The sequence below is a fragment of the Ambystoma mexicanum genome, chromosome 7p, assembly GCF_040938575.1.
Source record: "Ambystoma mexicanum isolate Mex_15411 chromosome 7p, UKY_AmexF1_1, whole genome shotgun sequence".
In the NCBI taxonomy this organism is placed as follows: Eukaryota; Metazoa; Chordata; class Amphibia; order Caudata; family Ambystomatidae; genus Ambystoma; species Ambystoma mexicanum.
Window position 1 is genome coordinate 337,613,828 of NC_090939.1, and position 26,463 is coordinate 337,640,290.

A 26,463-nucleotide genomic window follows, 5' to 3' on the forward strand; every position below is an offset into this window, starting at 1 on the left:
CGACCCACCAGATCAGCCCAAACTCACAGCCTAACCTTACCTAGATTCAAACTCCAAAATGCTGGTGGCGTGAGCTTCCCTGTCCTAGCCTCCAAACTCTGGAACACTCTGCCGACCTCCATCAGAACTGAACCTTCGTTCCTAACATTCAATAACAACGCCAAATCTTGGCTGTTCTCTCACAACTTATGAAGGTCCACACCTTAGCCCTGCTTCCCACGAGTAATATATGTAATGTATGTATATACTCTATATTGTACTTGTATTATAACTTGTAAATTAGTATTTTTTGTATATTGTGTATATTGTGTACATTTATTATGTGTATACTGTTCATTGTAACCTGTTCTCAAGATTATGCACCCGGTTGCCCGTGGACCTGGTTTGCGCTTTACCAATAAACTAAACTTCAAACTTCCCTGTTTTAGATCTTTGACAATAAAACAGTTATCCTTTTTGCCAACTACCTTTCAATAATTGATGTATGAAGAAAATCTGCATCCCGCATTTCCATCCATCTCCAGGGTAATTGCTACTAATCTTAAAGGGCTGAGGTTATTCAGTTCAGTGCAGCTGTTCTATTTAATTTAAAAAGCATGCCAGGGTTGTAAATTACCCTCTCGTGCATTTCAGGTGAATTTATGTCCAAACCAAATAGATGCATAAGAACGTGATTATTTTCTATCACTTTACAGAGCATGCCATTTTGCATCGTGGATGCCCATTGAAACACAGAAACATACCCTTATTGGTGGAAATAAACAAATGCAGTGTAAAAGGTATCTGAATGACGTCCTTCAGCAGTGGGGCACACGTTTGGTTTCATGCAAGTGATGAGATGTGCCAACTCTTTTTTGGAAATCCAAATCAGATCATTTCTGAGTTGACTCGATTCGTCTTGCAAGCCATCTCTATGGATGCTCAAATGGATTGTACTGATGCAATCCATTTCTTCAAAGCTTAAAACCAGCATTTTAATATAGAACAACCATATACAACAATAAAAATTGAATTGAAATGCCCAAGTACTTAAAAGAAGCGACAATATATTTGCACAAGTCGTTCACAAAACATGAATAAGTGCAAGACAGAACAATATTAATTTCCTATGGAACAGTTCTAATATTATTACAAATAAATTGTCTTTTAACCCCTTAAGTGCCAAGGACAGGATTGCTCATCCTAGGTGCATGGGCAATCCCATTAGGACCATGTGTCTCAGATCTTATACTCTTGCACAGATAAACAGAAAGTGCTGTAAATCCTCAACCTACCACAAGTGCAGTGCTTAGATCTAAACTGCCATGAAATCCGGCCCCTTAATGGCAGAACATATAATTTCATCATTGCATAAATATGTCTGTTTATGGGTGACCGAAAGACGCTCAACATACCAAAATTCTGATGTGGACACTGTGCTAATGCCAAATGGCTGAGTGATCGCAGATTCGTCATAGTATTTATAGCCAGGTTTGATTCTAACTTTATTGCTTTCTTCAACTCTTGCATGGTATCAATGTCCCACATATTACATAATACACAACAATTCTTATACCAGGGGTACTCACCATAGATAGTGAGTTTTATTAATTCACCCATGACATTTTCATAATATTTAATATTCATAATATTTGGATTCTTCAAGGAGTGTATTTTCCGAAAATAGTCAAAAAATATAAATTTGGCACACACGCCAATATTTAAAACCAATAAAACCCCCAACATCAAAGGCAAGAGCTAAGTATGGGGTGCTTGGGCCCACGCCATGCAGCTTCCTCAAATTGATGTGCAAAATACAATCCAAGGCCAAGCTGGATGTGTTGCTTCAAATTTTGCTGCAGTATAATACAGATGAATGAGTAGACCTTTGGTTCCAGCAGCTGGATGCATTTGTCTAGACTGAGGCTGCCTTATTTGTAATAAAATCTCATCAGACACCCTCAAGCAAGTTCACAACCGGTTTTCCAGAAACTGTAGATGTGCAGACCATAAACATTTACACAATAAAAAGAAAACAAATAGGAATAGGAATCCTCGCTATTATGTGTGAATTATTTACAGACCAATTATATTTCTTTTTATTGGTTGCAAAAGCCACTATCCTTGTTTTATTTAGATTTAAGCTCAAGCGGTTTTCCTCAAAATAACTAGTTGCATATATCAAATTGGTCCTTAATCCTTTTTCTGTTAAATCTAATAAGATTACATTGTCTGCATATAGAAGGAAGGGGTAGAAATGCAGTTGAGACAGACCTAGGTGCAGGAGGTCCAGCATAAAGTCTGAAAGAAAGATGATCAAGAGTAAAGGGGCCTTTGGTCAGCCCTAGCGAACGCTCTTATTCGTCATGAACTCCTCACTAGCCCCAAAACTAGGATGGCCAAACTCTGAAGCCCTAGTATTGGAATACAGATAAATAATTAATTTCAGAAGAGGGGGTGGAACCCCCATTTTGTATAGTTTATTCCACAAGAGGAAGCGATCAAGAGAATCAAAATCTTTTGCTAGGTCCAAAAAACCTGCATACACTATTCCACCTCCAAATCTCACATATGTATCATTTATAGTAGCATTGACAAATGCATGGTCAGCTGACGTGATGCCCTTTCTAAACCCTGCTTGGTAAATAGGCTGTATATGATTTTCCAACGCCATTGCTCTAACCTACTCGCAGGACAGTTGACAAAAATTGTAGCCCCGCTATCCCATAAAGACATTGGGTGATAGCAGTGAGGGTCAGAAAACGTCCACTTTTTGAAAATAGGCTTAATAAAAGAATCAAGGAAGAAGCAATTTTGTTGAACACTTTAACAAAAACCGGGCCCACCAATCAGGGAACCACTTAAAGATGTCTGGATTAACTCCATCTGGGCCAGGAGCTTTGCCTGGCTTGGCGGTTTTTATGGCCTCCAATATTTCCTCAGATGAAAGCTAATGCTAGTTCTCTCCCAACCCAGGTTTTGAAATACAAAGGAAGGAGGTGTTCCATCTTTATACAAAATATCCCTAAAATGTGCTACCCAAGACGATAATGATATCGGGCTAGCAATGTCCTGCACACCATCTATAAATCCAGTAGCAACAAGATTCCAAAAACCTTTAACATTTCTATTAAGTATGATATCACCCAAAACTTCCACTGCAGCCCAATAAACAATTATTTTCTTGCATTTCAAAAGCTTTTAATATTTGCACTTGAGTTTTATATGGCCCCCGCTATCTTAGATTTATTACTAATAACAGCCCACAGATCGAATTTAGCTCTTCAACATTCAGCATCAAACCATGAAGCATTCTGGAGTGATCCAAACAATCGAACAAGAGTGGTAGGAGGTGGATACACACACTTATTAGTAATAGAGGCAATTAACTTCTCGTGTACCACAAGCGTATCACCAAAAATCTTGTCATGCACCTGTGCGAGCCTGTGAAACCTTGCCATTTCTGCACCTGCCAAAATACCTTGGGCCTCATTACAAGTCAGGCGGAATGGGTTAATGGGGTTCGCTAATGGGTGCGGACCCGTTATTCCCATTCCGCCTCATTACGAGGTCCCCTTACAGGACCCGGGAAATATGCCTGGTAAAACCAAGCATTGTTACCGGGTCCCGCGAGGGGACCAGGGAGCTATCAACGGGCCGGTCGTAATTGGCCTGTTGTTAGCTCCCTCTCCCATTCCCATTGAGCCCTATGGGGGCTCGAATGGGAATGGGGAAGATCCGGCACAGGTTCCATGGGGGAGGAATTACCAGGCCCTCTGAACTTGGAATGGCCCGGTAATTCCCCATTCTGGGAACCCGGACCCGGTTGTGGAGGCAGCCATGCCACCAACAGCGGCTTGGCTACCGCCAAACCTGTAATGAGGCCCCTTGTCTCTGGGCAACTTCCTCAAGATTAAATGTGGAACAAATTCCGCAGAGTTGGCCAGAGACATTGCACACAAGTTTGAAAAATGCATGTTACATGAAACAATTCAAGGATTGTGATAGCTTTCGGGGCGCTCATGGACCACAAAGTGTAGGACCCTACAAAACGAAAAACAATCCACCAAACAATAATCAATCAGATAGTTCCTGGGGCATGAACTGTAAGTGAATTTTGGGGGATCGTCTCCATGGCATCTCATATTTTCTTCCACACAGGCAGTATGAAGGAATAAGGCATCAAGTAGGATCCCAGGCACATCTCAAGAGTAAGAATTTAAATTTCTCTTTGGAATACCACATGACGCTTCAAGAAAAAGTCTATCAAAGTAGGGGTCTATAGAATCACACAATTTAGTGTTAAAATCGCCCATGGTGATTATGGTTCAGTCATTATAATTCGAAAGAAGATCTGCTAACAGCCCATTGGGTGTAAATATACATTTTAAATCTTCCTTTGGATGCAAATAAATATGAACTATCACAAATTTACTATCAGCTTTATTGCCTCCAAAAGTAGAGATAAGTAGGATTTGATCAGAAGGGCTTCGAATAAAGGCAGGATTTCATACAAGAGCCTTGCACACAAGGTTAACTAAGCCCTTGCGTGCCCTGTAAAGCCCATCGCGGATCGATGCACAAGTGACTATCCAATAATCAAGAAAAAGATCTAGCAAGAGGGAATCATCTGTCAACCAAGTTTCTTGTAGGCATGCCTTTTTCACCAATGTAGCCAATCCAAATCATTCAGTTTATTACAAACAGCATCTACAATCCAACTAAGTAATTCCACTTATGCTGTAGGTAAACTGGACACCCCGTATGCCTTGTCAAATTTTCTTGCACCCCTGGGCACTAGCAATATCACAATTTTCCACAGTAGCACCCACTCTTCCAGTTAAACTGGCCAAACAGCTGGATTAATAGCTAGAAAGGCCTTTCGAGAGCACCATACTGAGCAAAAGCATAGACTTTCTCCTTTGCTTGTTTAGATGTAATAAACACTTGAGAGGGTTGCTGAGTCAATCCTTTTTCAAGTTCATGTCTTGGCAGATATATAATCAAATTGTCCAATACATCCAGACCTGAATACTTGAAGGCTTGTCCATATCTGGTCAAAACACTAGCGTAAAGCCCATTCCTGACTTCCCTCTCCCTCATTACCTATACAACACCAATCCTTGTCCCAGTCCATCATTATGCACATAACTCCATTCTCCATCCCATATCCCAATGAACTATGTAAGTCTCCTCCTCAATCAAGCTTCTCATTAACAAAGAACTCCCACCCTTGCCTCACTCGTTCATTACCCATGCAAACCCTGTCCATATACCAAGCCTTATTTTCCCAGAGAACTCTCCCTCCTTTTCCTAGTCATCATTAACCATGTGATTCCCCTGTCCATCCCACTTCCTTTTTATCCAAAAATGTTCCCTCCTTATTCCATGCCCTCATTACTCATACAAATTCCATCATGGCCCCAGTATATCAGTACTCATATACGTAAAAAATGAATGCATTAAAAGTCAGAACTTGACATGTTTTACACATCCCCTTATGCCAATATGAAACAAGAAAAGGGAATGTGTGTCATTTCTACACATTTCAAAGTGTATTGCATCGATAAATTTTATTCTGATGTGCATAAAAGCCCACTTAAATACACAAATATACAATGCTAAGGAGGTTTAAAAGAACATATGAATGTATGCATGCATTTTAAATGTGTTTAGATTTCACAAAACCATAATATAAATTCTTCCTAATTTTTACAGAAACCTAAACCAACCACAGAAGTTTCTACAATGACAAGAATGTCTACTTTATACACACAGTAGGGGAATCAGTTCAACGGGTGGTCACTGGAACCTGCACTAGCTATCTTTAGTTTGTGCTACAAAGCCATCACCTAACTGACTACTCCTGTACAGTAAGAGAAGATGCAATATGATTCTCATTTTATATGTTTACCTATTTACCTTTCCCATCACACTCGATCACACAGAATCTGTGTGATATAATTGTCTAATCAATAGTGTAGAACGCCATTATGTCATTCCCAATCCATAATAAACCATGCAACACTGCTAAACATCACAATCCTCATGATGCCTGAAGTCCAATCCTCACTGTCTATTATCACACTTGCATCTCCCTTCCTCATCCCAATGTTAATTATCCATTACAATCACTTCCTCAGCCTACTCTCTCATTATTCACACAGCTCCCCTTCTTGTTACACTCCCTAATTACCCACACAACTCCCCTCCATGTGACAGTCCCTCCTTAACCATGCAACAATTTACCTCTTCATTGAACCTCATTACTCACACAACACTGCTTCTCATCCCAGTGCTTAATTACCCATGCAAATCCTTCCTTCATCAATCTCCCTCATTACCCCACAACTTCCCTCCTCATTCCAGTCAATCATCACATACACAATGCCCATGCATATTTTGTTTCTTATTACCTAAGCAATTCACCTTCTTGCAGCACTTCCTTTTAGACTACAGCGTGTTTTTCTGTCTTGCAATTCCTGAACCATACCATACAAAACCTAACCTTTACTCTCATTATCTTACAGATATCACTCAACATCCGATCAGTGGAATATATGCTTGTAGTTCATAACTACTTATCTGCTATTCCATAAGTTTTCCTTTAGTGCAATTTAACAGTATCAGGCCTTATAACAGAACACATACACTTTACGAAAACCAAGGTTTAACATTCTTTTTATCCCAAACAGATGCAATAAACACCAACTAAAAAGCAACTTAGAAAACATTAAAGTACAGATAATTATAAGAGGGAGTAATAAACTCACCCTCCACTTACAAAATGTATAAATAATATAAACACAAGTGAAAAGATAACTTTCAACTTGCAAAATACAAATACATGAAGCATCAAAATAGTACTTACTCCTCTACCTTCTGCACAGTGATATACAATTAGTTTCCAAAACAGTTTCCTCGACGATCAACAAACAACTCACACACATACTTTGAAGGCATATCCTCTAATGTCAATGCCTTACCAAAATGATAAAGAAAAATTACGAAAACATCCTGTCCCTCAGTTATCTTATAAAACAAATATGACAGATAATACTTGTCTGTCTCCTCCCCCTTCCCTTACCTGTTTCTACCCTCCTCACCCTCCAGCACTATCTGAAATGTCATCAGGCCTAGTACGATAGTCGCTTCTTTTATTCCTTTCCCTCCTTTGTCTCCCCTTCTCCCTCACCTCTTGTAATCTCCGGCCCTACCACAAATGTCATCCAGCTTAGTACTGTAGTCGCCTGTCTGTTTCCATTTCTCTCCCACACCCGTCCTTTCTTGTATGTGTTCTAGCTCTTGCACTATCTGAAATGTCGCCAGGCCGAGTACGATAGTTAATGTCACATTATTATTGTTCATGACCTTATAAGAATGTCATTGTATTTACCCTTGTTCCCGCCCTTGCCTTGAAGTGATTTGAAACACATTATAGGCGCTATATAAATAAACTATCATATCATATCATGGCTTGTCAATTATCAACAAACTAGGTGTAAAAGCAATAATTGTCACGACCGCTGGGCGCTGGCGGCTGTGGAAGAGGTGGAAGCTGGGCCGCCATTAGATTGTGCCGTCACGTCTTTTCCCTGACAGCACCAACGTTCTAGTCTTTTTCAACATGGCCGCGGCCTACGCGTCTTTACTTCCACACGCTAGGCGGCTCGGCACGTTGCAACTTCGGATTTCCCTCGGTTGCCCAGGCTCCTCTACAGTTTTCTCCTTGGCGGTGCTCCGCCCGTTCTGTTCTGTTCTTCCATGCCCTTGCTCTCTTTCCCCTTGCTCACCTCCTCCTCCTAGCCTTTCCAGTTTTCCCTCCCCCGGTTGTTTTCACCGGTTGGTTCCTTTTCCTTGCTGTCATTCACTCTGCTCCATCTCTACAGAGCTTGCCTCTCTTGTACACACTCATACTCACCTCGCCTTGGATCGCCTGATTGTGCTTCTCCGAGTTGTTCCTGTTTCCGGTTTTCTGCTTGCTCCAGTACTCCGTAGGTTTTTTACGCCGTTTGGCTTTTCCCCTCACTCCGTTGTTAGTCCGTCGCGGAGGGGGGTCACCGTGCCTCCTGTGTGGAGCCGCGGTGGCTTCCTTTCGAGGCCGACCTTACCTTCTAAAGAAGAAAAGGCTTCCCGCCCTACATGTCAGAAGAAAGAAGTTAAATTACTCTTCAAGTTCAGGTGAGGAGGAAAGGGAACGGAGGGACGAGTTGAGTTCTACTGATGAGGAAGACATTACCCATCTACCTGATAAAGGGGTGAGTCCGTGATAATAATTGACAGTAAAACTGTGTATTCTTATATTGAACATAAAGAAACACTTAACAAATTAGTTTACAAGCTAGACACATACTACCAGGAACAAAACCATTCAATTGTAATGTATTGTTCAATGAAAACATTATGTAAAATGACACTTTAATAACCAAAACATTATCTAACCAATATTTACCCCAATGCTCCTCCTGACCAGGCACCACATTCAGTATGCAAATTGTTATGCATCACAATCTGGAATTAGTGACCACATTCTTACAAATATTTCTGAAACTCTTCAGAACATGGACTCCCGCCACTTGGCACATCCACATGTGATTATGTGGAAACTGTTTGGCCTGCATTTGGGAAAAATCTTACAAAAATACCCTTCTCCACACCAAACACCCAGACATCCAAGCCTTGGTTTTCTGCTATCAAACTTGAGGGCTTCACACCCCAGCTGGCCACCTGGCCATGTCCCCTGGGTTCAACATTGACAGACTTCTCACACTCAAACAGCATATAGCAACAAAGATATGTCCTGCATGCTGAAGCAAGACTCATCCAAGGACTCTGCAAATTTGACCACATCATCCTGACCCTCATCAAACTGCACTGGTTTTCACTCCAAGCCCATTTAATCTACAAATCCTGTTGCATCATTCACAAGGCTGCCACCCTGAAGTCCCCAAGCTACTTCACGAGAAACTAATCACCTCCAGAAGCCTGCGATCCACCAGAAGTAAGGAAATGTGTAGACTTGAACTCTGATGGTGCAAGAAGGAAAGAACCAGAAGACACACCTTCTCTGTCTATACTCTGACACTGGGACCTCATCCCCATTAACATCAAACCTCCCCATAGCGTCCACAGTCCTCAAAAGAGTTGAAACTTTCCCTCCATAACACCTAGGCACACACACCCTGCACTTCCCACCCTACATGAGACTCTGTGATCTGTTCCCCACTGTCTCCTTCTCTGGTTGCTTGTAGAACCTTGCTGCCAATTGCCCACCCTCATGCTCCCGTTTTAGCTCCCTGCTCCATTTTTCTCTCCTTCCCTCACTGTGTTCTTCCCCTTAAGATTGTAAAGCACTCCATTGCTTCCAAAAGCTGGGTCTGCACTCAAACAAAACTTCTAATAATAATCTATAGAATAACTAATATTTAACCAAACTTTGTTAACCGGAAAATCCCAAGAAGTGCTTAACAAATAAAATAAATATTTTCATATTGAAGTAAAGGAAGAAAACACTACCAACACACAAACTAGAAAACAAGGGAAGCTTTTGTAAGCAGAAAAAGTCTTTTACACAACAATCAAAAAGAAACAGTAAAGTTTCAAACCAGCTCTTCTGAAATGTATGACAAAGTATGTGTCTTCTAATGTCAAACCTTTTTTAAAAAATGCACAACAGTAGACATGTGTAATAAAATAGTGCACAATGAGAAATCAAAATGGTTTAAATGGTCCTTCTACCACAGAGCATATATCTAAAGGGTCCTTTATTATTTTGCACATATTGCAATAATAGGCTTGATGACAATCAGATGCCCTCTCGGGCCATCAATAAAAACCTAGAAATACTCATACTTCACATATCTCTCAGACAACTGAACATATATGATACTATTGTTATTTAAACCACACAACTATTCCAAGCAATCATACAATTACAACACAAAAATACAAATGTACCTCTTTGAAAAATACTTGGAGGCATCAGTCGCAAATAGGATATTTATAATTAGCGATCCAGGAAAATGTTGAAACTCTGGGTGTAGGGAATTCACTAAATCAATAATAACCAAATTGGTAAATAGATCACCAACAAAAGCCAAATCAATTTCCCAAGAGCTTGTTGACTTAAACAAAGAAAAATAAAAGCTCTGCAATATCTGAAATGGCATTAAAAATACTACAAACACATAAATATTAGAAGACACGTTAGCAGAACTACCAAAATATATTGAGGCACACCACAACAGAGCAAGTTGAAGGTGTTGATCCTTGCACTTGGATAACATGTGTGACAACTACTCAATTGACCTGATATATCCAATAAACATCATAGAAGATGCTTTAGAAACATAACATTTGGCAAGAAAACAGTTGTCATTTGAGTGTATGGGAAAGGTTTCAGAAGCATGGAGTTTACACTACCCTTCCGTAGAAGAAAAGGAGGACAACTTAATGACAGACACTGCCAAATCAGTACACCAGAGTTTCATTCTATCAGAATATACTTGGAAGATCAAATATGTTGTCAAAACATTGAGCTAATGTTACATTGTTTATTTAAATTTTAAAAGTGAAACGGCATCTCTATGATATGGTGCTGTTCATACATTAATTAATAACTGGCACTCATTTGACCAACATGTCACATATTAAGTTACCTGCAGGTCCATGGTTTGGCTCTGGACAGGAATTAGTCAGCCTTTTTATCTTTCTGAAGATGATCAAATTATTAAAGTTAAAGTGGAATTGTAAGATTATATCTCTGACCAGCAGAATCAGTCAAATTGTCAGCATACCTGCATATGCTTTAATCATGCTAATGTTGAGACATGTTGTATTGTTGTAGCTTTAAATATTCCTATTTGAGGATTTGACCATGGTGTTGGACCAGCAAGTAGCATTTTGGGTGGGGAAGAGTCAGCAAAAGAGTAGGGGTGCCTGAAGTTTCATTCTGAGCTTGACTCCATACCAAATATTGAAGTTATTTATTGAATAATATGGAGTGTCCATGACTGTAGATCAATGACCTCAGCAAGGCCATTGTGGCTAAGGCAGAGACAGGCAGATGTCATGATGTAGATTCTGATGTTCCTTAAAGCAATGCCATATAGAAAGGTAGGATTTCATTGTTATGAGCTCTCTACCTGGGGAAAATCACTAAGAAATACAAGGGCCAGGTCACAATCATTTGTACTGCACTACAGCCTACTAGAAATGTGCAGGACAATTTATTAAATAAGGTAACATGCACATTTCTCAAAGGAATGAAAATAGAAAATGCACACTGTACATGTTTTAAATGGATGCATTTTTAGGGAATTTGGCACGGAATTATTTTTCTATAAAAAAATATATGTCAGCTTTGATCAAAGACTTCATTTTGGTTTTTATATGAAAGAAACAATCAGGCGCAAGTTATTTGTCATTTACACGTGTTGCGTTATTTAAGCATCCCTGGCAGGTAAAGGTTTGACCTTTCAGGGTATTCATTAACTGTATACTTTCTTTACATTGAACATGTGCTGGCAGGAAACGTTCTGACCTCTTCAACCCAAAGCTTTCAGCAACTAATCAACAGCATGAATTTTCATAAGCTGAACAGGATTCTGTCACCTGGCTCCTTCAAAAGATCAGCGGATCCTGAATCATCCAAATACAGTGAACACTCAAGTGATTTGGGGATCATCCGAATGTACACAGTGAGACAAACCCATCATTGTTTCCATGTGGAATTCTAATGTACATTTCCAACTCATCGAAGACAATTACACTGCAAGAAAAACACAGCTTCCTCACCAAACTGTATAACTTTGTCATAGAACTGCAGTCTCATAGTGAACGTGGTTTGTTTGATGCCTCAGACCTGTTAAAATACAAACCTTTGTACTGGAAATCTGAAAATATTATCTAGTTAGAACTTGGTCCAGCCTCATCTCGAAAGAGGGTACAAATATCCATCTAAGAAATGTAACCTTTAGTTGAAGAAAATCAATCAAGATATCCTAAAAACAAATCTCATCAAACCATACTATCCAAAGATAATGCTTTCCTTAGAAGAGTTTGAATGAAATAACAAAATATATACATATGAAAAACATACCTCTGCAAGTAAAACCCCTGGCAGATATGGAGTTCTAAATTGTGAAGGCTTTCTTGTGAGACTTCAACACCCAGTTACATAAAGCATGTAAGACTATCTTTACGATTTTCAGAGCCAAAGGACTTTTATCACATGACTCTACTGCAGTTATTCAAAAATTGGCATGAAGGAGAAGAACAGGAAAGTATATTACGTTTCAAGATGCTTTTGAGCAACTCAGAGGAGTCTTACAAATCTTAACAGTATCATCAAATGTTAGAAGATTCATGTTACACATAGAAATAGACATTGGGGGAAAAAAACTGCAAAAGGCAATCAGCCATCCCTTGTTTGCAGCCAATAACCACTTGGATAACCAGTTATTCATAATTATTTATTATTATCATTATTATTATTATATTTATTGAGTGTGGATATAGCTTTTGGCAGCAATAACGCACTTGGCAAGTCATAGTTGGATGAGTACAGTGACAGAAGCAAAGATACAAGGGAGTGGTGAGCTAACAATGGGGGAAGGCAATTTGGCAGCAGAAGTAGCAATGGGTGATATGGAAAATGACCTGATGCAATACAAGCAAACAGACAAGTGCTTTGTCACTATGAAATGATGAACAACGGAACATTTACCTGAAAGTTACTCTGTTGTTTCACCATCCCCACCCCCACAGACTAGCTTCTTAAAACATAGAAGGGATAACTTTACACTGATTACTACTGCTCCCAGTTGGGAATAAAAACAATTTAGAGTATTACACATTCTCTGCATGGACACCATTTGGACTAGGCAGGAGTCTGCTAACAGAAAGAGAAATCATGGTACCCGGTAAGATAGCTGAGTGGGTTGAGTGCATTCTGTTGTGATCTGTTTGTGATCTGAAAGTCACAGGTTTGAATCATAGCATGGTCGATAAAATGAATACCATTTTCGATTGAGTAGTAATAATTAAATATGAAAATGTTCATTGTAAGCACTTTGCAAAAAGTGCTTTATAAATGACAATATTATAGTTATTAATTCTTAAGAAGGTATATGAAGAACTGTTTGGAGGAAAACATAATGTTGCATTTTGTCATCACCTACAGTTAACACCAGGCAAATTCCAACCTGAGTTTTAAATATCAACACATAAAGAGTTTTGTAGTGCACTTGGCAGCATAGGCAGTGAAGCCTATTGCTTTTCTACAGATACCCAGTGCTGAATATGCATCGGTCAACAGACCACAGCTATGCTCACATACTGAAGAACATCAGAATTGGTGTATTTACTGAGCAATATAACACATCCTTAAAATGTAGAGTTTTAGATGACACATATGGAAAGAAAATATCAGGTCCTCAACTATGGACAAGTTAACACAACAACATCAACAATGTGTGTGTGTGTGTGTTTAATGTCTGTCCTTGCACGCTGTTCCAAACATAATGACAAAATGCTTCAAAATGAAAAACATCACATAGTACACAACAATTATAGAGACAAATTAGAACTACACAGCATGACACACCTTATGTGTCAATTAGCCACCTAAACGAACTATACAATTCTGTACCGAGAATATACAGAGCACTTTTAAGACAGAACCTGGAAGGTTTACTGAAGGGAGCAGTGGGTACAGTTTTTGGTTTTTAAGCATATCCAAATTAACATTACTTGCAGTTTGTCATTGTCAAATTCGACAAACTAACACAAACTCCAAACCTTCCCTGCATATCTGCATATTTCCTACTTTTTAAAGATATGTATATAAGGTAAAAATCACTCTCTATTTATCTTCCATACTATATAACAATTAACATGTTCAACCCTGGACCGCACACTTGTAGATATTGTCAAAATAATCCTTAAACAAGGTATGCTTTAGGTCAGACTCTCACATGTTTGTGCACACACAAGTATTTTCTAAGTAAATTTCAATGCAAGCAAAGTAAAAGTGACTACCCCTTGCATTAACACACACAATTGCCTTAGTACTTTGTACAGCTCACTTTTGGAGATATTCCTTGTACCTGAAAAAAGCTAAACATTCAAAAAGGTGACTTGTGCAGTATGAAACAATATCAGGGCTTCATGTAATCCCTGTTAAAAACACAAAAAAACATGCTTCAAGCCTGTACACTCCAAATCTACTGGTCCCTTGAAATTTAAAAACATTTTAGAGCCAATTGCTATACACATGTCACCATCTATCTATCTGCTATTTCAACTGTCACCACTTGCAAACAATATTTACTTGCATGACTCAGGACAGTTATTTTCCGAACTTGGTCTGCTTCACCGAAATACAACAAACAATCCTGACACAATATGAACAGTTTCAGGTAAAAAACATGTAGTGTTCGGTCTATAGTAGGTTTGTTGATAGTTCAGTTGTTAATCGCTCCATGAACACACAAGGATCCTCTTGACTTCTTCGTGAACTTATTAGAAAGTATTGAAAGTGAGCACATTTTGCTAAATGAAATTCTGGAGACTGCATACACTTGGAAAATGACTGAGACAAATCCATGGCATTTGTTCCCTCTCCTAAAGAGGGAACCACCCCTCTGTGACTACAGAGGTGGGGCTGCTACACTACCACCTCCTGAGGTACAGGGAAAGTGGTATCGCACTGGGGGTGTTTGAGGCAGGGTGGTAACCCCCATGCCCCAAGGCTGATTGAGAAAGTGACAGGTTCAAGAGAAAAAGAGGCATCTGATAGCATGAGGCTGTGTGAGAATCCACATACTTATGCCTGGGAGAGAAAGCAAAAGGCTCATGCAGGGATAAGGCATCATATAGTCCGAGACAGGGTGATAATTCATGTACCCCACTTGGGGGGCGGGGGGGATGAAGAGTCCTTTTAGGGCATAGGCACCAGGTTCCCCAAGACAACACAAGAATGTGAATACCCCACACCAGGGGTGAGAGACTAAAGAGTAAAAGACAGGCTGAGAACCTGAAAAACCTGAAGAGAGGCTGAGAGAGCAACCAGAACAGGCAGGGCTGGGACAGTGGATAGCCAACAAGGGGCATGACAAAGACTGATATGTTTTGGATATTTCTCATCTGTGAAATATAGTGAGCTAAAGTCTCTGGGTAAGGCTCTCATAACCAGGACTAATGTCTGGGAGAGGGCTTCTCAGGACCCCCCTTGTTATTTGCATATTTGAAGTAACTTTGGGTCTCACCCTAATTTAATAAGGGAATCCAGACATGGACCCATTGCTCACTATTCTTAGAAAGGCACAGCTCCACCCTACTGATGAGGTCCAACCAGACCAAAACACGTGTCTGGGTTTGCTTTTGGTACTCTTGTTCAGAGGAGAATTACCTAGCATTTCGGTGCTGGACTGCCACAGGGCAGGACAAAGACTGATATGATTTGGATATTTCTCCTCTGTGAAAGATAGTGAGCTAAAGACTCTGGGTAATGCTCTCATAACCAAGACTAATGTCTGGCAGAGGGACTCCCAGGACCCCCCTCACCTTGTTATTTGACCTGTACAATGGCCATAGCAAAAACAATGGAGTGTTCCATCTCCTTCCAGAGATGGATATAAAGTCCTCATGATACAACACAAGGGTGAGCCAGATAGCTAGCTGGTGTGCAGCACGCAACCCGTTGAGCCAAGATGCAGAGGAGTGCCAGTCCCCATTCCAGGCAGTGTCTGGAAGTAGTCCCATGTGGAAGGCTTTGAGTGCGGCAAAACGAAGAAGTTCATAGAGTGCTGTTCCCAGCAACCAGGACAAGTGGTGGGAAGTTTGGCCAAGGCACACCAAGAAGAGATGCGACCACCCGAAATGTGATTGGCTGGTGCCTGCTGAACCACATGTCGTAATTATGTCAGGAACTGATGAGAAACACTGAAACCAGTACACTGACCTGGAATACAAGAGAGAAGCCAGAAACATGATGCTGCCTCCCGCGAGGAACCTCACTTCAATGAGCCAGGTACACTGTATTTTCTGGGAATCAGGAGACGGGTGGGCCATTCCAGAGATACTCCAAGTTGGGGCTGAGGCATCAGATAGCCAGAGGCGGGATGAGAACCACCATACCTCAAGCCGAGGTGAGAAAACTACAGGCCTATGAGGGACTCATTTATCTGATAGCCCAAGACGAGGTGAAAATCCACATGTCCCAAACCAGTGTGAGGAAGCAACAGAGAAGGGCTGAGGCAGCAGGTTGACCAAGGCAAATGAATACCCCACAATTGGGTGAGAGACAAACTAGCAAAAGAGGGAATAAGAGCCAAAAAATATCAAGAGAGGCTGAGAGAGCAAGCAGCCCAACTGTGGTGAGATATTGGATACACAACTAGGGAGTGGGAAACCATAGACCTCAGGGAGGAAGGAGTTCCAAACCAAGTCGGCTATCCAAGGGTACTTGAAGAGACTCTGTTTTGTATAGAACTAAGCAGCAGTCCCGAGGCCTAAAGCCAATCATTTTCCCCTACACCACAGGCAGGAAGCCTTAAGGAATCCCCGGTGCTAGAACTGTAAAATGGGTGAACGCCACAGATACATTGTTGGTGACAAGCTGGGACAGTAAAGTGCAGCATATTCGTTTGTAGTATTTGTCACTTTGGAGTGATAAGCTTAGGATCAAGACAGTGAAGCTTCCAGACTGAGGACAGCTTTACTTTTGTACAGAACTGTAAAATGGGTGAACGCCACAGATACATTGTTGGTGACAAGCTGGGACAGTAAAGTGCAGTATATTCGTTTGTAGTATTTGTCACTTTGGAGTGATAAGCCTAGGATCAAGACAGTGAAGCTTCCAGACTGAGGACAGCTTTACTTTTGTACGAGATCCTAACATGCTCCATTTTTAACTCTTTCTTGATTTCAGCATAGGGTCCAGAGTGGTAGGATTAGATCAGGGTTTTTCACCAAAATAAAAGCCTGATTCTGACTTAACAGAATACATGCACTCTTTGTAACCATGTTTCACATGTCAATATTCCATAGACATGATTTAAGTATATATCAATACTAAACTGTGATAGTGTACCATTTTAGCAATTTTTACAAAATGCAAATCATGGCAGGTTGTTCCTTTCTTGCAATTCAGACTTTCTTTCCACTGTAAATATGTACAGGCATGGACACTTTTTAATACTCATGCTTCTAAAATATATGACATAATGAAGAAAAAAACAACTCTAAACTGACCAACATCGCATATCTCTCATTTGGAAGAAAAATATTCACAAAAGTTGGCATTATATACAGTTGGTTTCAGCACTTCATCTGGCCATTACTCCACACACATAAAAACACACAGGTGGTTGGTTGGTTTGGGTGAAATGATACTTACATCACTAATAAAAAACCATTATCTTCAAATCTAGAAAATGCCTACTTAGTATTACTTAAATCAATGTTCACTCATTAAAATTATAATTCCTATGTTAATTCTGTTTAACTAAACATTTAGAATAAGCGAATAAGTGTCAAACTAATTTACAACGTTAAGAAGACTGTAAGGTTGAGAATAGGACATTGTTCCATACCTATATCTATGACACAATAATGTTAGAAAGAAGGTGCTGTGATTGCAGTAATCTACATTGAAAGCTACACCTACACAACTGGAAGATACATTTCATATTATAAATGTATTCCTAGTGTACAATCGGTTTAACATTACATTTATAATACACCAACCGATATCTAATTATCTAACAACAGAAATTACACTGCGAACATCTATATTGCACAATCCTCCCCATACCTTTGACTTAACATATTTAATAGTGATAGTAATAGTAAACATAAACCATTTTCATTTGAAAACCCAACTTAAACAATAATAGTTCTTGTAGTTGTCTTCAGAATTGAAAAAAGTGCATGATTTATGTATTAAACTCCAAACAATAAATGTGTACCTTCAGTCTTTAATTTTCTAATACATCACAGTTAGACTACACCAGTGGTTATGTAAATATTACAATACTTTTTTAATTATTATTATTATTATATATTTGTACAGTGCAATCTTAGTGCAGATGTACCACAGTGCTGCACAGGTCATAGAACAAATATAGGTGAGCATTTAACAATTGTTCAAGTAAAAATGTGTAGTAACAATTCCAGTACAGTATACAGATGGTGGTGTGCACATGATTGCTGGAACCTAAATTACTCCAAGGTGTTGTTGGAAGAGGCAGATGTTCATTTTATTCCTCAATTGAAGGAAACTTGCAGCAGTGTTAATTGCCACCTGGATGGAGTTAGAGAGCATGTTGAGAAGGAATGTAGTATTATTTTCTCTTAGTGAACCAGTCTACTTTCCAGTCTGGTGATGGCCTTATTGGGAATTGCCCATGTGCTGCCCATTCTTTTTAGTTTGTTCACAAGGTAGGCTGGTGTGCCAGCAGTGGTTTCCTTGTAGGTGAAGCATACTGTTTTTAACCAGAATCTAGTGGGAACAGGGAGCCATTGTAATGTGCACATTGTAGGAGTGATGTGCTATATTTCAGAGTGTCTGTGATAAAGTCAGCCACAGCATGGAAGACATCTGTTAGTGGTGACCGAGGGACAGCTGGATTCCTTTGAGGATGGTGTTACTCCTGTTGATATGTGCAAGATTAATAGGGCATACACCACTATTCTGAAGCTCTTGGGTGGGAGGAAGGGCTTAATATTACTGAATAGAGAGAACTAATACCAACCCTTTTGTTTATAATGTGGACCATGAAAGTTGGTTAGTGGTATGTGATGGTTGATAGTGTTGAATGCAGACAAGAGGTTCAAGTCAGCTTCCAAGCAAATGTCCTTGTAATCGATTATATGAAGGGCATCATTGATGAATTCAATGGGGTCTGTTTCAGTGCAGCATTTGGGGCTGAATCGAGATTGTTAATCCTGGAGCAGACTGGTTTGCTCAATATTTGTAAGTAGTTGATTAACACCCACTTTCTCAATGACTTTGCCGATAAATTGTAGTTTTGTCATCGGGTGGTAGTTTGCTAGGTCTTCAAGGTTGAGAGAGGGTTTTTTTCATGAATGGGGATGTAAGCCCTGTTTATACGATTTCTGTAATTTCACCCTCACAGAGTGAGCCATTGACTACCCTGAGAAGATTCATTAGGACACGACCAGTAAATATGCTAGATAATAATGTATTTGATTGTTACCCGTGTACTTTTCTATAATTTTGATAATGAATAAAACATCTGTAAACCACAAAAAATGGGTATGCGTTGCAAAGTCTACAGATGTGTACATACCTTAATATAATAATTCAAACAATCATCAACATTATTCTTAGCTAAGTTTGTCAGTTAATTGATTATTGGTTCAACACAGCCATTACACACAATAAGTAAAACAATGAAAACATGTAACATAATTCACCATTCACAAATTGATAGCAGTTATTTTTTAGAAGACATAAATCATGCTTAAAACAATGGCCCTCATTACAAGTCAGGCGTTAAGGGCTTAACGGCGCTGTTGGCGCCGTTAACCCTTAACGCCCGATTCACACTTTAACGCCTGCTTTTTGCAGGCATTGAAGTCTAAGGCGCTAAGCGACCTTGATGCTAATTACAGCACCGTAATTTACGGTGCCGTAATTAGCGCCTTCCCCATCCCCATTATGCCCTATGGGGCAAAAATGCGAATGGGGAAGGGCAAATGGTGAATGGGGAATTACCACCCCACTCACCTTGGAATGGGGCGGTAATTCCGCCATCCACCATGGCGGAATCCGGCATGGACCAATGTGCTAATAGCACCATGGTCCACCGCCTGACTTGTAATGAGGGCCAATACAATCAAGAGTATCAACCAAACATTGACTATGTAGCAACTGATAATCTAAACAATCACTATGAACTATAAAAGGCTGTTCAAGATAGTTTAGGGAATTATGCACTGATAATGTCTGCCTTAAGAACAACAACTATATTATGCATTTGAAGAATAACGTATTTGATTATTGTAGCATAAACTATAATTTTAATAGGATGAAGAAAGTAATAGCAAAGAAAAATGTGTACGTTAAACACGTGTTGCAAATTGACTAAAGAAAATGAAAACAAGACAACATTAAATACAATGGTATCAATTAGGCTGATAAAAGTCATTGATTATACAAAAAGAATCACAAATAGAGAAACATAAAAAAAGAACTGCCTTGTAGTCCTGCTGTATAGGCAGGTAACCACTATCAGACAGAACATATTTTTGGCCTTGCAGATTTAGGTAGCAACAGCAAAAACACCACTGAACTTACAATGAAAAATGCATAGACAAGAGCTGCTTGCAGGTGGTTGATGTTCTTCTCAAGAAGGAAGAATCAGCATATATACCACCTAAGGTGGTTGTAATGCCCATGAAGGAAACGGAAATGGGTTACATGTTACTTGTCTAGACAACATGAGCAAAAAATGTTTTCTAGCTTTGCCCTATTTCCTGAAGTCATATTCAGAGGGAGCGTACCAACATGGAATTTCAGATAGAAAGTAGGACATTTTGGGAGCTGAATGTCATCCAAGTATGGTAACTGTCCCTTAAAACACTTAAGTTTAACACCGGGTTAAGATTAATTTAAATAAAATGACTGCCCGCTTGGAAAAGCGAATCCAGAGTTTGCCATAGATTAGTTAGTCCCAAAATACTGAACACACATTTATTGTTACTAAATCAGGGCACAGATATGGAACATCTGAGGGCAAACACTTCCTGCATAGGCATCTTATAGATTTTATCCTGCCCAGCAGCCCAAATTCTAGACCACAATTTGCCAAACCTCAGCACCATCTCATAGGCTGTCAAATCGATCAGAATGAAGAACAGAGTGCAGCAATTCACCAAATAATTGAATAGGAAACTAACCAGCAAAGTTAAAGAAAACATTTATATCCATACAGCTGGGCAGAAATGGAAAGAGAAACTGCTATAGTATCTCCCAAAAACAGCCATTTGAAAACAATTTCACACATTTTTCACAACAACTGCCTCTTTTAAAAATATTAACAAGCACTACGCCAACATGTGTGTTTGACAAAGAAAACCCAAATTCATTCTGGCATGTCCTCCCGAAAAACAAATATATTTTGTTTATATTGCACATTAAATAGTGGGTCTAAAAACACTTAGAAACATTTTTACAGATTTTCCTTTTCCATAAAACACGTTAGTGCCTTGAAACACCATCACATCACTAAAAATGCTGTTTTTTAAATGTAAAGACTGCATGCATATTTCACACTTTTAAACACAGGTTGACAGGTCATAAAAACAGCTATTTGCAAATGATTTCACACATCTGTACAAGCCTGCATAAAATAAATACAATTTATCTCACTTTTTGAAACAAGAATAAGGTTTTTTTCCGCCAGGGATCCACAGGGCCTTCACTTCTTCCAAGGGGTCCACAGATTTTGCAGTCATCCAGGAAATCCACAATGCTATTCTGGCTGGCTTCCAAAGTCTGGGTTTTAAAGGCCCCACCCCCATTATCAACAAATCCCCCACCCAGCATATTCCACACACAATATGATCCATCCTGCTATAGTTCATTAGTCACAATGACTTTGCAAATAATGTGGGCTCATTCAAAATGCAATTTAGACCCACTGTGCACATTGCCACTGGCTTGCAAGGCCTAATTGCAGCATTTCATCATCGCCTGTTTCATATATTGTAATACTTAGCAGCTGACAAGGCTGAGTTATCACATTCACAGCTGAGTTGGGCCTTGTGTGTGTTTGCAATTCAGCTATGAGCATTGCATCATTCTTTGGCTTGTACTGCCATCTTCATAGATAACGCCCAGCTGCTAGCTATGAAAAACAGCCGTGAGTCTTAGCCCCTCTGTGCACTCATCATAATTTCTGAAAAGCCTTTTCAAAGGTCATAATTTTTAATTAAAATTGTACTATTTACTTTTAAATGACAACAACGCACTGTCAGCAAGCACAGTGCCATTTTGTCACTGACTGTGTTTTGCAGCCAACAAACATTATGCAAAGGATATTATTTCAAATATACCTGCATGCATTTTACACTCCCTTTTAACTATGGCAAGCATTCTACCATGTTTTACTATTCATTTAAAAAAATGAAAAAATCACACAGAAGAACCCTCTCTGTCCCCACGCATTCATATTTTCCATTGGCGCTGTAAACCATACATTATATATAAAAAAGTAAATTGTTCTTAATATTTTTTAATTAAAATAAGCATTGTCATAGGCATTAGCTTGAAAGCATTTGCCTCAGCCCTGCAAAGCACGCTCTGTCTTTTAACAAGTTTGCACTCTATCAAATACAGTCCAAAAGTTTGTATATGTCTAATCACACTATAACCCTTCAGACCTCCTTTGTCATAATATATTTTCAATGGTTAAATGCCTGGGGTTGTCCAGCTATGGGACAGTCATGCCCTGCTATGGAATAAAAACATTTTTTCAACTTGTATTCACATTTTTATTCACATTAAAAATGCCCAACCTCTTCCTAAGCTTTTCCTTAACATTATAAAATTATAATGGTGTGCCTTAAAAAGCTCCTTTTTTATATATTGCATTTATATAACAGAATATTATCGGGTCTTAAAAGGCCCAAAACCACTTTATATTATAGCTCTAATACAATTATGACATCACACAGCTTTATTAAAATATCAAACCTTAAAAACCCAACCCACTCCCGCGTCATCAAAGCGTCACCACCGAACATTCACAGTCTGACTCCTCACAACTCACTTTGCCCTCAACCAATCAACAGCACACACATGCTTTCCCATCTGTAGCAGTTTATTACGCAGTCACACTCAACTCAGGGAGTGACTTTCCACCAATGAATGTGGCGCACAACAAATCACTATGATTTATTTCAGATTCTCAATGGACAAGAGTCAGGTCAGGGTATATGAAGAATATAGATTTCATTTATTTAAATCAAATATCACAAATAGATGAACAGAAGCCACCGATGCTGTGGACACAAAGAACAAAATAACTTCTGTAAAATACCAACACAGAGATGATACTAAAAATGCAGTTACAATTGTTTCCTTTTAAATCACCCACAAATACATAAAATACCAATTCAAGACACACAGTGAGTGCATATTCAAAACACAATGTTTTGATACCTTTCCTCCCCGCAACCCACACCCTCCAAACATCAATTAGGCTTTAAACCTTTAAATGAAAGGCAGTGGCAGATTGTTGGAACATAATGGGACAATCGGATTTTGAGTATTAATCAGAGAAACAATATGGAAGACAAAAAGTAATGGTGTATTAGTTTTTCTATACCTAACCACAACAGGTAGGGCTTTAAGGTTTTGGTCGGAGCACAAAGGGAAAATTGGTTTTGGGACGTAAGCACAGCTGCAATGTGAAAAAATTAAAAGCAAGGGGAATTGGTTTTAGAGAGCGCAATGGGTAACACGGGGCAATTTTGTTTTGCACCTTGTCTATACACAGGTACTACTAGGCTTCCCACTTCTGATTTAAAATAAAGGGGATCAATGGGGTATTTTTATTTTTACACACTACACACACATGTGGAACAGGGCTTTGGTGTTAATCCTTTTGGCAAATATGTATGACTATACCAGCTTACAACACACTGAGAAGAGTTTGTTAGTTATGAATGCCAACAAACACCCCCCCGTGATTTGTATAGGGGACTTAATTGATTTACCTTGATTAAATATGATAGGGATCTACACAGACAAACAGGAGATTTTTCAATGGGGAAATAACTAAAACAGTGCTGGAGAAATATAGGGCCTATATAATCTGGTACATAATATGTGACTTTGGGGTGGTTCTACTTACAGGAGGGGCCTTGAACCGGGCATCAGGAACATCAGGGCACCGCTGTGACAGCTTGGGGGCCAGTCAAAGATCTCCTCTGAGTCCTGAAAGTGGTCATTCCCATGAATATAATAAAAAACATAGAAGAATTGGACACCAATGGACACACCCCAGTAGGGAATGAGACCAGGAGTACTTGCGAGAGAATAAAAGGTAATCTTTATATAAAGAAAAAATGGGGCATGCAGAGGACTCTGCTACTCCGAGAGCGCTCTGCCAACATTACAGGTAAGGTACATTACAAGTCCAAAACACGTCATCTATGATGTGTTCTATAAGGGATACACAAATGCTTCTAATTGGACAAATTAACATTAGACATTATACAATGTATACGAGTGTCGGTGCCGGTTGGCTGTAGCCAAAATTCTTACTTCTTGAGGCATGTGGGGCAGATGGGCTCATCAGGGAGGGGCGATGGGTCACGCTGAGTCCACACAGCTATCATTTCTAGACTTCACAGTAATCATAGGCATGCACGATTTAGTTTGATACCTAAGGTTCACCATAACACATTAACATCGTTAAATTTTAAACCAAGTTGGGCATTCTTGACCAAGACCTGAGGGGGGCAGCTGTACAGTGGTCTGGGTGCCTTATCTCTTGTGTGATTCTGGGGCACATTTATCAGGTGCTTCAAAGATCAAACATGGGTTTCATGATTTGTTCGTACAAAGGGAATATATCTCTGCTCTGGATGAGTTGTACATGGGTAATTAAGGGTGGCCGTGGCTTGGGTCCCACCTCTGCTACATCAAAGAGGTGAGCGGCTCAGGGTTCATTCAGACAGTGGCCCTCATTCAAAACTGGTGCTAAACCATGGCGCTATTAGCACCATGGTTGGTGCCGATGTTATAACGAGTCCGTCATGGGGAAATGGGGAAATACCGCCCCATTCCAAGGTTGGCGGGGTGGTATTTCCCCATTTCCCCATGGCCCTTCCCCATTCCCATTTTTGCCCCATAGGGGTCAATGGGAATGGGGAAGGCAGCAATTACGGTACCGCAAATTGCGGTACCGTAATTGCCTGAGAGGTCCCTTTGCAGGTCCCTACTTTAACAGCTGGTCCAGACCAGCCGTTCAGGTCGGGTCCCGCAAAAGGACCTCGTAGTAAGGCGCTAAGTGGTAAACGGCGCCGCAGCCTTTTACGGCGCCATTAACCACTTAGCGCCAGGGTCGTAATGAGGCCCAGTAACTCTTAATGGAGGGGGCTGTGTGAGCTGGGGCAGTTATGTGGAGACAAATGGTTTCCCAAGGGCCATGCACTGTCCCGGTCACACACAGGGCAATGATCTCAGGTAAAGAAGAGAGATACAGTGTCAACTTGCAACAATTCGCACCCAGGCTTCTGTGAGAACAGGGCAGCCGCAGCGCAGACAGAGGGGAGGTGGTATGGGCTGTCATGCTGGCTGTACGTGGTGCTGGACAGGGAATAGATGCAGGCTTGCCTCTGCAAGTTTCATGTGAGTCCTAGCAAAAGATGGAGTTATTGTAAATACAAGATGGAGTCCCTGGGGTCTTGCTAAACACGTTGGTTAGGTGTCATTCAATGGCTACCTCCCATCCGTCATCAGGGTTCAGTCAAGGGTGTACTGCCAACAATTGAATGAGCATAACCTGTGCCTCGCCTGGAATAAAGGGGGGCTCAAAAACGGCTCCTTCCTTCCATACATTCCTCCCTTTCGTTACTAAAGTAAGGAAGATGCTAAGGCTGTCAATGTTTTCTTTCTTCCGCCTCAGCCACTGCCTCATCCCAAGCCAGGGTTCCATTTATAAGCATCCAAGCCCTGCACACCAATCTGAGGCTCTCACCTCTCTGGGCGTATTCATCTGTGGTGCAGGTAATATAAATGCACCCACCACCCCATTGAGATCCGCCCACACCTCCTCGAACCATTCGAATTCACAGGGTTCCTTTATCGTGGTGTGGTAAAGGTCATCTACCCTGTATCCTGTGTTATATATGGCAGTCTTTTGATATTTGGGTTCTGGGCTCACCCCAGTTTGGACCTGGGCATCTCGTGTGACCTGAAGCACCTTTGCTGTGTTGCCCATTGTCACCATAATCATTGCACCGCTAGGAATAGATGTTGGAGAGCACCTGAATCCCACCTGGCACACACAAAAAATCAGTAGAAAAAAGACGATGATTGGTATCAGCATTTTCATATCCATCCCTAACCACGATGGGACCCACTTGAACAGGTTGTCGAACCATGTACTCGTTAGTATGCCACCCTCTTCCTTCATCCATTCGCCGAGGATGTGCACTGCTGCTATCACATGTGACAGGGTCCCATTGCCTTCGTCGGCAGAAGACGCAAATGTGCAACATGTACTCCCGATTTTTCGGCAAACACCACCGTCCATTGCTGTCAATAGGTCCAGCACATACCTGTTCTGCAAGGTCATTAGTCGCAGGGCTCTAAGTTCTACCTTGATGATTTTGAATCCTTCTACGGTTTCATTGGCCAACTGGATCAGCTCCCACCTTTGCATTTGCTTGAGCCTGGATGCTTGGTATGAGTGATGCGAAATAAAATGCTGCTGTGTTGTT